Genomic DNA, 13,063 nt, shown 5'->3' with positions numbered 1-13,063 from the left:
CTATAATCCATTACAAGTAATCAGACATCTCATTACGAAATTCATGAACAATTGCTATGTACATCATACAAGCACTATATTTAATGACTTATAACAATTTTATCACATTGTTGACAACGTGAAACATGGCCTAGCTATAATCCATTACAAGTAATCAGACATCTCATTACGAAATTCACGAACAATTGCTATGTACATCATACAAGCACTATATTTAATGACTTATAACAATTTTATCACATTGTTGACAAATGACAATATTTACATTATATTCTAATAATATTCACATATGACATATATACTTTGTATTCAAGCTACATAGTCTTCGTGTTATTTTTCACCTAAAGCTAGCCCAAAAAGCAGCGTTACTTTAATATTATTAGCTATAAAAAAAAAAGTGACAAATGTGTCAAGTGTAATAAGAGATATAAATGTGTAACATCCACATTAACACATTATGGGATTTCGAAAGATGGGGGCAACCCTAAACAAATGGTCAAACAATTGACTTAGAAATCACAATGTTCTAAGTTTGACTCTCTCTGAAAATTGTATATTGGTAGTCTTAGTTTGAGCGGGTAAACTATGGACAATAGGAGGCTAGTTTACTTTCTTGAGATCCTTTGTCGGCTAGCATCACAAGGCATACTTCACCCAAAACGCACATTTAGGTAATGACTGCGGGCTTCTCAGGGTGTTTTTATTATGATCTTGGGTCACCCCATATGCACTCCAAAGTCTTGGATTAGATGCCTTTAACAAAATGATACTCTGGTTTCTCTAGACGATGCTATAAACTTATTATACTTCTATTACAGTGTTGCAAAAATTAGGCCTAGGTGTCGATTAATCGGCGCCTAGGCGCTAGGCGGTCGGCCACCTAGGCGCTCTAGACGCCGATTAATCGCTCTAGGCTCCCTAGGCGGTCCCCAGGCGCCTAGCGATTTTTTCAACCTTGTCTTATTGTATTAATAAAATATGGTCTCTACCCCAGCGATGCTAGAAAATTATTATTTTTTTCAAATTTCATCCAACTGACCAACTGAGTGACAGGCATGCTCTGCCAACTTGGTTGCAAAATAGCATCCCATTTATAACGTATTCAAATATATATTCAGCAAATTAGTGTCATGCATGTAAGTATACATCACATCTCATCTCATATTGATAAAACATATTTTATATTATCTTCAGAGCAATTTATATTATGGTTTACCATTGACACCTCTTTTAAGTTCTATATTATATTTATGTTTATCTTAATGAAAATTTTAACAAGATATCTTAACACTAGATGCCCTACCTCTAGGGAGTTCTAAGAAATAATAAGAGTAAATACCTAAAATGGTCCCTGACTATAACTAAATTTACAAATTGGTCCTCGACTTTTAATTTTAACCAATTAAGTCCTTAACTTTACAATTTTGACACGATTTGGTCCTCCATCTATTTGACTATTTGTTGACCGTGATCGACGATCTCTAGAAGAACCTTCAGCTCTCGTCGGAGCACGTGGAGGCCTCCAGGATGACGTTGCACCGGTTCGGAAACACGTCGTCTTCTTCACTCTGGTACGAACTCAACTACATTGAATCCAAAGGGAGGATGAAGAAAGGCGACTGGATTTGGTAGATTGCTTTTGCCAGTGGATTCAAATGTAACAGTGCGGTCTAGAAATGCAACCGGAACCTTAAAAACCCGACGATGGACCATGAAATTACATATATATCCTCAAAAATCACAGTCAACAAACGGTCAAATAGAGAGAGGACCAAATTGTGTTAAAATTGCAAAGTTAAGGACTTAATTGGTTGAAATTGAAAATCGAGGACCAATTTGTGAGTTTAGCTATAGTCGAGGGACTATTTTGGGTATTTACTCAAATAATAATCGTATCCAATATAGCACAAATTAAAAGTATAAAATAAGATCGCAATGAAAATTTGAGCTAAAATTACTTAGATATAATAGTTACTTTAATTTTGACAATTACATATTTCTATATAGGATGCATCGTTCTTATATTTTGATTTTGACAATATCATTGGTATTTACCCATGCCACAACCCAATATGCATACACACAAATAAGAAACCCTTTGACAATTGTTTTATTAGCTAGGGAACAAGTAGCATAATGAGGAATTCAAATGCATTATTTCCATTTCATCTAATAAAGATATGCATACATCGGTTTTACTTGCAACTTTAATTTCATTCTCATTAACCAACCAAATATATCTATAGGGTCATGTTTACATGAGAATCACCTTTTACGTAAAAATTATGATCAAATCGTAGCCATTGAAACTAACAAATCAACAGCTACGATTGAACATAAAGTCATCAAAGAAATTCACATAATTAGCATGCCAAATCTCTCAAAATCACGTTTAAAAGGCAAATCACTCAGCCAAAACCCACTACTTTCACGTCAAAATAGGGGTAGAGTCCAAATTTTCCTCACACTCTACGCATATCCATTCTAATTCACACCAGTAACATTGTTGGTCCCGGTAGGTTATAACGAGACTCTAGAGGGGGGGGGGGGGGGGGTGAATAGACTCTTTTCAGATTTTTGCAAGTAACAACCTTTCGACGTTACAGCGCAGCGGAAATATTGAGTTAGTTTTAAACACTTTGCACAGTTTGACGTTTTATGAAGCTTTCGGTTTGGGCGCGTATGATGTTATGATGTGAAAATAAGTTGCGAAAGATAAAAAGATAGGGAGACGAGAGTTTTATAGTGGTTCGGCCAACTTTGCCTACTTCCACTCTTCTTCCACAACTTATGGAAGGTTTGCACTATCACTCGTTAGTACAAATACACAAGAAGCTTCCTTGATCACTAAGCCGGACAGCTTCCTGCAGGTTTTTCAACTCCGTGAGTTTACTCCGCCTCTATCAACGTCTTCTTCAGAGTTGAGGTTGGTAGAAAAGGATTCTGATTTCTCCAACGTGGTGAAGTCTTGATTGAATGGAGGATGATCACTTCTTCTAAGATCCAAGACTTCTTCAAGGTGGAAGATAAGAAATAATGAACTTCTTCAAATATCTTCAAGCTTTGACACTGGTTCACAAAAGGCTTGATGAGTACTTTAAGATTGCTTAAGAGCTTTTTGCTTGAAAGTGTTGTCGAGTGAAAAGAACCAGCACCTTCTTAGTTGATGAAGGTGGGCTTATATAGGTGAGGGAAATTTCATCCGTTGGAGGGAGATGAAATTTCAAACCTATTATCCAGTGGGTAAGGACCGGGGAGCTTGCTGCATTAAATGCTCCATTACTGTGGTTTGTACCTTATAGTCGTTGAGGGCATAGAGAGCCGTAGGGTTTTGTCTTTTAGCTTCAAGGATTGTACAACTTCATTTAATGCTCCTTAGTATGCGTGTCCCACATGTTAAGGTCTTTTTTTGTTCCTAGGATGGTTAGACAGCTCAGACAGAAGAGACATTCTTCTTGTTGTAGAAGAGAATGAATGTCTTAATAATCGTCATAAAGGTAGCTGTCTCTTCGAGGTGGTTGATATCCCTTGATGAACTTTCGTTGTTGACGCTTCCGTCTTCTTGCTTTGTGTCTCTTTTCGTTTTGATAGCCCTAACAAGAGAACATAACTCATTTTCGTGTGTTTGTCTATCTTAACACGAATTACAATGTGAGTTATGGCAACTTTCGTCTAGAACGAAAGCAGCGATTAAAAATAACGAAGGTTAGGGGTCTACATTCTAGGTTACATTGGTATCATCAAAATCCTAATACAAGTGTTCCTAACAATTTCCCCCTTTTTTATGATGCCAAAACCTATACTCTTCTTATAAGGCTGATAAATATCCTATAAAGGATTCTTTATTTCAAAACAGCCATTACTGAGAGTTTACAAGTCATTTCTAGATAAATGCAAATAACAAATAAGACACTAACAAGAACTTGGACATGTAACACGAGATGTGTAACAACGAAAGATTTGTATAAAGATAATGAAGCTTACAAAAGATTAAGGAGGGCAGAAAGAAAAGCATCTTACAATTCTAAAAGATTCATCTTCTGCTACTTGGCCTTCTCGTATTCACGAACATCTCTCTCTTTTTGCTCCTTGAGCATTCTGTCAGTGTCAATATCTTTATTGATTCGCTCTCTGAAAACTTTGATTGGGTTCTCCCTAACCAGATTTTCGTATTTCCCTTTGATGTTGAGGCTTATGTAATTATTGTAGGCTTCAAGAATGTTTTCTCCCTCAACAATTCCTAATTTCCACCACGAGATTAGCTCGAAAGAGTTCATTCCTTCTGTATAGCTTTTTCAAGATTCAGCATGTACTTTGAAAGCTGCATTATAAATGACTCCATGTTCAGAGCTTCTGGTCACTTTCGTGAGATCTTTAATAAGCTCTTTTACCCGCTCTCTTTCGTGAAGCTCTTGTTCTCTTCTACGAGCTTCTTCCTCATGTTTTTCCCATAGCTCTCTATTAATCCTTTTGATCCTTTCATTTTGAGAGCTTATGTGATGTTGTCTTGTGTGATTGTCCTTTGTCTTCATCCAGACAGGAACGTTGCAACCTCAAAACGTTTCCTACTCCCTTCTTCATATGGTATGAAATCCACAAAGTTTCCCACGCCATCCATTGTAACTTTTCTATCTTTCATAAGCCTTTGTCTTAGACTCGTTCTTTGTCTCTTTGACAGACCACTGAAAATGTACTTGGACTCAGAGCCGAGAGATTGGCGAGGCTTGATAGAATGGTGTTGGGATTGCGACTGTTGATGACCACGATAAGAGTGATGATCTCGAGAAGGTGGAGGCGGAGGGTTCGTGTTTCTTCTTTCAGAATCTCCTTGTGCAAAAGATGGAGAACGATTTCTCGTGTTGTCCCTAGGATGACCATCATCCTTATCATCAGGGTTCCTCTTTTCCCCCTTTTTGGCATCATCGGCACAAGTAGTAGGAGGAGTGGACAACTTGTTGATTGCAGTCAAAGTATCTTGCACATAGCCAAGAATTTGAAAAAGATACTGGCCCATTTGATATGCATTGTCATGTGCAGTCTCCATCTTCGTGCAAGATAAATCAACACGCTCTTTGAGACTATAATGCGAGTGCTTGAGTTCGTGCTGTTGCCTTGCCACTTTGTTGACAGATGTGTGAAGTTCATGAAGTTCCTTTGCCAAGTGGTCATTAGGCTGCTGTTCGGGTGGAGCTTGTGGTGGTGGTTGAGGTTGATCTTGCGGTGGAGAGCGAGACTGAGCTTGAGCAGCCATCAGTTGGTCCACCTTCTTAGATAGGTCATCTAAGGTTTGGGTATCCCTTCGTCGAAGCGTTAGGTATTCTCGGTGAATGACTTCGGCTGTGTGAACAGTTTCTCTCATAAGGTTCATGACATGATGTGGAGATACTGGTGGAGATTCTTCTTCAATATTCGTTGGTGAGGTGTCCATTTATTCCGTTTGAGGTGGTGCTTCCATTTTGCCACCACTGGCTGAGCTTATCAAGATAGGTGAGGCATCCAGGTTGCCCTCACGAAGGATTGCACCTTCTCTCTTGATGGGAGTTTCGTCCATAGGTTGAACATGGGGGACGATAGCACGAGACAAGTCTTCAGGTTGAGTATTTGAAGTTTCGTCATCCTTGAGTGACGCTTCCCTTTTGTCATCACTTCGGGAGGGAGAGTTGTGTGATGAGGATTCTTAAGGTATTGTTGAATTGTAGTCCGGATTGATCAAGAGAGGGGAATCACTATCATAGTTCGTGTTACCCCAGTTTTATTGTGATCATCATCATCATTCTCATCATCTGCATCAGCATCATCACTATCTTCATCTTCTTCATCGTCCTTTTCTTCTTCAGATTCATCAATGATTTCTTTGCCATTTTCGTCCTTTGATCCACTGACTTCGCAATTGGGATCGTTATGGTGCGATTTTTCTAAGTCAGTCTTGATTTTGGATAGGAGCATTGCATAACGAAGCTCCTTCATTTCTTCAACAAATGCTGGATCCAGAGGGGGTTTGTTGAGTTCGATGCATAGGGGTGCCTTATCCTTTCCGAGAGAGCGATTGGTCACTTTATAAGAGTATACTCGTCGAATTGTTTCAAGATGGAGTGCTTCATAGACATCTTTCGTGCCAACCCACTCTAGGGCAAATTTCTCCTCTTCCTTCATTGCTTCGGCTGTTTCAAGCAGAGTATCTATTGAGGTTGTGCGCCATTTCTACCATTGCATTACTCCGTTGTAGTCAGCCTCTATAGCCTCTCGAAGTAATTGATCTGGTGATGGAGGGATAGGCGCAACTACTGGTGGTGTTATCACTGCTTTCGGATCAACAACCATATCAGGGATCACCTGATTGTTCTCAACCACCAATGCAGGTTCTTGTGTCAGAATACTCGGTACCTGCTCTGCAAGGGTAGGTTCTTGTGGGAGGGAACTTTCTGTAGGAAGGACGTCAGCATCATTCGTGTTGGCAATCACTTCTCTCGTCTCTTCTGGCAAGCCAGGTTCTTGTGGGAGACTTAAGTGATTGACCTCCTTTTCCATGACAACAGGTTCTTGTGTCGAACGTGGGGAGGTTCGCTCTGCTGAGATCGGTTCTTGTGGATGGAGGCTTTTCCGAGAGATGGGATTTTGAGATCCTGAAGAGGACCTGTGCTTTCGTTTCTTGGAGGATTTGGATTTTGCTTCCCTTTTGGATGATTTATCTTTCGCCTTTGACTTCTTCTTGGAGGAGGCTGTTTTCGGGTTTTCCTCATCTTTCTTTTGTAAAGAGGCTTCTTTCGACTTATCTTCTCCCCGGGAAGATACTTCTTTCGTCGTCTTGTCTTCCCCCTGGGAAGGTACTTCTTTCGGTCTGTCTTCCCCCTGGGAAGATACTTCCTTCTTCTTGTCTTCCCCCTGGGAAGACGCTTCATTCGTCCTGGTACCTTCCTTCGCAGAAAGAGGTGTGCTAGATTTTTCTTTTGCGGGAGACTTTCTGTCCCTTTTTTCGGAGAACGGAGAGAACAAGATTGTCATCATCCGAAGAGTTTTCCACAATGGTTGGATCCACTGATAGAACAGGTGGTGTCTGAGTTATCATTTCTTCTGGGTTTGCTATTGTAGTGGGAGATGGTTCCTCAATAGCAGCTTCTTTCGTCTCAACACGAAGCGAGCTTTTCTCCCTCTTCTGTCGTTTCGGCTTAGGCTTATCATCTTTTGAATCCTTCGCCTTTTTAGACTTCCGTTTAGCTTTGACCAGCTCCAAAGGTATATCCAATTCCAAAGCTTTCTGCTTATCATAGCCAGTGGGCTTGTGTTGCATGTGACACGCCTTAGGTCCAGGCCTGATTCCTGGTCTCATAGGGATTCGCTTTGTGGTGAGGAGATGACTAACCAAGAACCCATAGCCCATTTTCTTCGTAATATCTCCAGGGCTTTTTCTATTGAATGTGATGACGTGTAGAAGGTTGTTGAAAATTATTTTCGACCAATCCACCTTGTGATCATGGAGAAATGCGTGCAACATTTTGAGTTTTTCTTTCGTTACATCGTCTGTCCCCGATGTCTTGTGTTCGACAAGCTTATTGAAGATGTCCACTGTGAACTCATAATCCAAACGGAACCACTTCTTCTTCAAAGGCCATGTGATTGCAGTTGGACCTTGCTTGTTCTTGATAGATGCATAAAAATCATCTTGATCATAGTGATAGAATGCAAGATTGGGCTTGTACGACTCGTCTCTCTGAGGGAATTCATAGGCAGCTCTAATATCCTCCGACGTGACTATTACTACTTGATTGTTGACTCTCGAGGTTATGGTAAGTGCATCCGTAGAAACAGAAGCATTCATATAAAATTGTGCGACATCCGTAGGAAACCAAAAAGAGTACAGATGTACAGCAAACTTGTACAAACCAGTTTCCTTGAGTAAGTTGATGATCTTTTCTCCGAAATCTCGACCAATGACATACTTCAGAAAACCATGCGCATCCCACATGCTTCCACCGGCAATGTGAGGAGTCCGAGATTCAATAAAAGCAGTATTGTCTGTGGGAAATGTAGGTATCTCCAGTGTGGGTGGTACTTCAGGTTCAGCTTCGGAGGGGGTAGCTGTGGGTGACTTTGCCATTTGAGAGGTTTAGGATACAGTAATATTGTAAGGGAAGATTTGAGATGGGGAGTGAGTGAAAGAGATGAGGTGTGGTATGAAGAAAGTTTATGTAGGGTTTTCTTGGGTCTCGGGTATACAAGGAACGGGTGACCCATTTTAGTGATGGATTATTTGAATTTTAAAAAAATAACCGATTCCACTTCTTCAAAATAGGTAACTGATCTGGTTATGGAGATTTGATAAGATCATGCTCAGATCAGTTTTGATCATTCCTCATTAAATGAGGAGAGAGAAAATCACTCGAGTGCCTATGTATGCATTAAATGCGCGTCAGTTCAACTGACAAAGATCATGGGGTAGTTGACCATCTTTCTCGGCCACACGATGTCCATTATGAAGAATTTAAACGGTTCAGATGATGAGATTTGTATCTTCTTGAACACGACTGAAAACCGAAACATGATAGATTGCACTTATCACAACGAACGATCCATGAGACAAATAAAGTCTCATGAACCTTTACGGAACATATAACGAGAATACATAACATAGACCGAGAGATGTTTATTACACGAAACATAGATAGTAGACACGGTGACTTCATCTCTTGAGGTTCAAGGCGCACGAATTCTCATTCCTTGGCATCCTTCTGCTTTCGGGCATACTCAGTGTATTCCTTCTTGAGAACTTCAAGAGCAAATACTTCATTCACAATAGTTTCGTGGTCTGTTCCCATAACATCTCTTGAAAGACCTCTCTTTTTTATATCATCTAATTCAGCCTTGACGTGAGCTTCAGCAGCAGCATGAATAGCCATAAATTTTTCGTCAGTTTTGAGCTGCGGTGCAAGCTTCAGAAACGAGAGAAATTGAGAAATGCTCGAAGCCTTGGTGGATCCATCATTTGAGGATGACCCTTCCAGTAGTGAGTTGTTGAAAACATGATGAGGATCGTTTTTAGATCGAACTTTCTTAGACAGACTCCCCGTTGTAAGACACATCTCTTTCCCTTTATCCATGATGATATTAAGTTAGAGGAGTGAAGCCATGTTTCCCAAGACGGGCCTTTATATAGACGATAATTTCATCAAAGAATGTGACCCCGAATGACAGGTCATTGAAATAACCAGCACACTTAAAAGAATATATTCATTTCCAAGAAAGGCAAGCGGGTGGTCAGAGATACTTTGGCGAAAGTGCAAACGAAACAACTAAAGTTTCGTTCAACACCTATGTAAGCCCGAGATAAGATAATTAATACAGAGAGACTTTTATTGATTCAAACGAGAGGAGATACATATAGGATAATACATAACAGCAAGATCAATTTTTCTTCCTCTCTTCACTCTCATGCTCACGAGATACAGCTTTTGGCTTCTGAAGTTCTGCCCACATCCTCTTGTACCATTTTCCGGTACGCAGAAAGTTAGAGTCTGAAGACGAAGTAGGTTCTTCTTTGTCCTCAGATTTGATCTCTTCCTTGAGATAGTTGACATAGTCTTTGTCATAATACTTGTTGGGTAGATCAGTAGGGGTTTTCTCTTGTTGAGGGACTTCCTCTTTAGGAGGAGCTTCCTCAGGTTCCTCAACAATGAAGCTAGCCATCTCATCATACTGAGATGATGAATCAGTATCGGAGGAGAACTCTAAGGGTGCTTGAAGGCTGTTACCAGGGTATAGGTCTCCTTGTTATTCCCTAATTTTCCTGGCGAGTTCTCTTTGTTTTCGAGAATCTCCCCTGGTGAAAGGCTTTTTAGGAGCCATTTTGGAGATAGAGATGGTAGAGAAGAATGAAATTTATTCCCCTTTTATAGGTATAATGTGAAGAGATATCGATGTAAAACTGCCCTCAGCATTCAATGCTGTAATTAATACCCATAGATTTCTTCAACTGACCATCAATGTCGTAGAAGACTTTGAATAGATGTTTTCAAGAATTTTATGATTCCAAGGTCAGAGAATTGATTCCAAGACGTACAAATATCAGACAGACAGAGATTCATGCATGATAGTTTATTTCATAATTTCACGAGACATAGATGAACAGGAGGCAGAATTAAAGATAATCATAGAACATATAACAAAGAAATCTTCATTTCTTCGCCTTTCCCTTCCTTGTCTTGCTAGTTTCGCCTTTGGACTCTTTGGGAGACTTCTTTGTTGTGGGAGCACTTGAACGGGATGGTCCATCTGAGAGGTGCTTTTCCTCATCAGATTCACCTTCAATGTATCCCACAAGCTCAGTCTTGCAATCATAGGTTCTAAAGAACTCCCGAAGGTCCCTGTCCATAGTGGGACTGTTCCAAGTGTCTAGAGATAGGAATCCCTTTTTAACAATTAGAGGAGGTTTCTCATTTGGATCAAATGACCTGGCATCTTTTTCAGCGCACCTCTTGATGAGTTCGTCAAAGTCCTCACTTTCTGAGTCAGATGAGATATCCAGAGGATTGAGTGGATTATTGCCGAGATAGTGATCGCCTTGTGCGTCACCCTCAAGATGAGCTCTGGTTCTCCTTGATGTATACTTAGTGATTGAAACTTTAGGTGCCATTTTTGAGAGGTGAGAGATGCATTATAGTGGAACCAATGTCCCCCTTTTATAGCAAACTGAGATGGTGATCAATGCTTGCTCATTCGTTTGATCCAACGGTTAACCACTAGGAGAACCTATGGTTTTTGTAGAACCAATTAGCATTTAGATCCATGCATTAATTAACATTTTTGAAGCTCTTAAGAGATAATGCATGTGAGATAATTCCATCTTTGTCCCGAAAAGAATATTCTGACAGCAAAGTAACATAGTCAAAAGAACAATTAATAAAGATAGAGAATTTCATTAAAGGAATCGGGCAGAAGTGCCCCAAGCCATACAGATAAGACAAACATTATTCAAAGAAAGCGATAAGGCACGTGAAGCTCCAGACGGGTCAACTCATCAGTCACATCAGGCAAGTTTGCCTTGTTTGCATATTCGTCCAGTTCCTCTAGAGAGAGGGTGGGCGTAGTCGGGTTAGTTGGTGACTGAGAGTGAACTAGAGTGAAATCTTTATAAGATTTCTCATTCCGTTGTGGAACTTCAGTGACTGGATACCAACGAGAGGTGGGTGGATGATATGGGTGCTGGTTGGCATTGTTCAACATCATCATCCTTTCGTTTGCCAATTGTTTTGCCTGTTCCAGACACATAGCTTTCTTGGCCTGAGATTCGTTGACAGTATTGTCCATAATTTCTCTTTCTTTCGGGTTAGCCGAGTTTGGCATGGAGAATTTTATGTGGACCCTATCACCATCTTCCACCAGTTTCATGATTGTAGCACAAGTTAGTTTGCTTGCTTCCTGAAGATGATGATTACGCCGAATAGCTCGTTTTTCGGCCTCGTCCATTTTTCCTTTGCCCTTATTCATACCTGCAAAAATTTACTTACTAGACAAGAACTTAGTGTTTGAGTTGAGTTCATGAAAGGAGGTTCCAATTTATAGGTGAAAAGATTGCGTGCAGTTCTGTTTAAAAGATTGTAGTGACAATACTAGATTCCGTGTTAAAGACGTAATCAGAAGTTTCGTGACAACCTTTTTCATATTCACTCAAGAAAATAAATTAATCCATGGAGATATAAAATTGGCTCATAATGAATAGAACCACATCTTATCATTGTGACCCAAAACACTTTTTTTTTTTAGGGTCTTTTCTTCTTGCTGCTAGCTGTGGACTTGAGTGGTGAGGGCAATTTTGGAGGAGTGCTTGATGGTGAATAATCATAGCTATCACTTCTTTCCAGCACACTATCCTCCTTTGCATATCCTATGGTGTTGCCAACTGAGTGAAATGATTCACGTGATTCTTGATCCGTTGGTTCACAAAGAAGATTTTGTAAATGTTGTGAACTTGCTAGAAATTTGTTTAGTGCCCCTTCATCAATTAGAGGATCATGAAGGATTTCAGTCTCTTCTTTTCTCTTTTCGGTGATTGTTGTTTTTGCTTCACTTCCTGTACTCATTCCTGCACAATCAAAGACAAAATCTAGATTTCTTACTCAAAAGACGGGTTAGTGTGGATTTGGTGACAGAATGATCTTCCTTTTTATAGAGATCTTGCGTGTGAGAGTGAGCCAAATCTTTATGATGAGTATATCGAGAAGATTCTATAAGAATATCGTGAGAATTTTTGCAGATTTGATTCCCGCATTTTATGTCATCTCATTCATCCCGATTTCGTGTCTTAGAGTAGAGAATCTTGCTTCACTTAATGGTTTTGTGAGAATATCCGCAAGCTGATCATCAGTATTGACATATTCAAGAGATATATCTTTTCTCTCAACATGATCACGAATGAAATGATATTTAATATCAATATGTTTGGTTCGTGAATGTAAAACAGGATTATGTGTGATGGCAATTGCACTCGTGTTATCACATTTGATGCTCACTTCTCGTGCATTTATGCCATAATCCTTCAACTGATGAGTCATCCAGAGAATTTGGGCACAGCAACTTCCAGCTGCTATGTATTCGGCTTCAGCCGTGCTGGTAGCAATGGAGTGTTGCTTTTTACTAAACCAAGACACAAGTCTTCCCCCTAGGAACTGGCAGGTTCCTGAGGTACTTTTCCGATCTATTCGGCATCCAGCAAAGTCAGCATCCGGATAGCCAAATAAATCGAAAGATCCTTCTTTCGGGTACCAAATCCCAACGCTTTGTGTCCCCTTAAGATATCTCAAGATCTTTTTGGTTGCACTTAAATGACTTTCTTTTGGTTTAGCTTGAAATCTAGCACATACCCCAACAGCAAACGAAATGTCAGGTCTGCTTGCTGTTAGGTATAGAAGTGATCAGATAATCCCACGAAAATTCTTTTGATCAACATCTTTTCCTTCATATCAATATCCATTCTAAGAGATGTGCTCATAGGGATTTTGACGGATGTTTTTCCATCAATGCCAAACTTTCGGATTAGATCCTTAGTGTATTTGGCTTGACTGATAAAAAT

This window comes from Ipomoea nil, unplaced genomic scaffold (genome assembly GCF_001879475.1).
Source record: "Ipomoea nil cultivar Tokyo-kokei standard unplaced genomic scaffold, Asagao_1.1 scaffold3170, whole genome shotgun sequence".
Classification (NCBI taxonomy): Eukaryota; Viridiplantae; Streptophyta; class Magnoliopsida; order Solanales; family Convolvulaceae; genus Ipomoea; species Ipomoea nil.
This window is presented reverse-complemented; position numbering follows the sequence as displayed.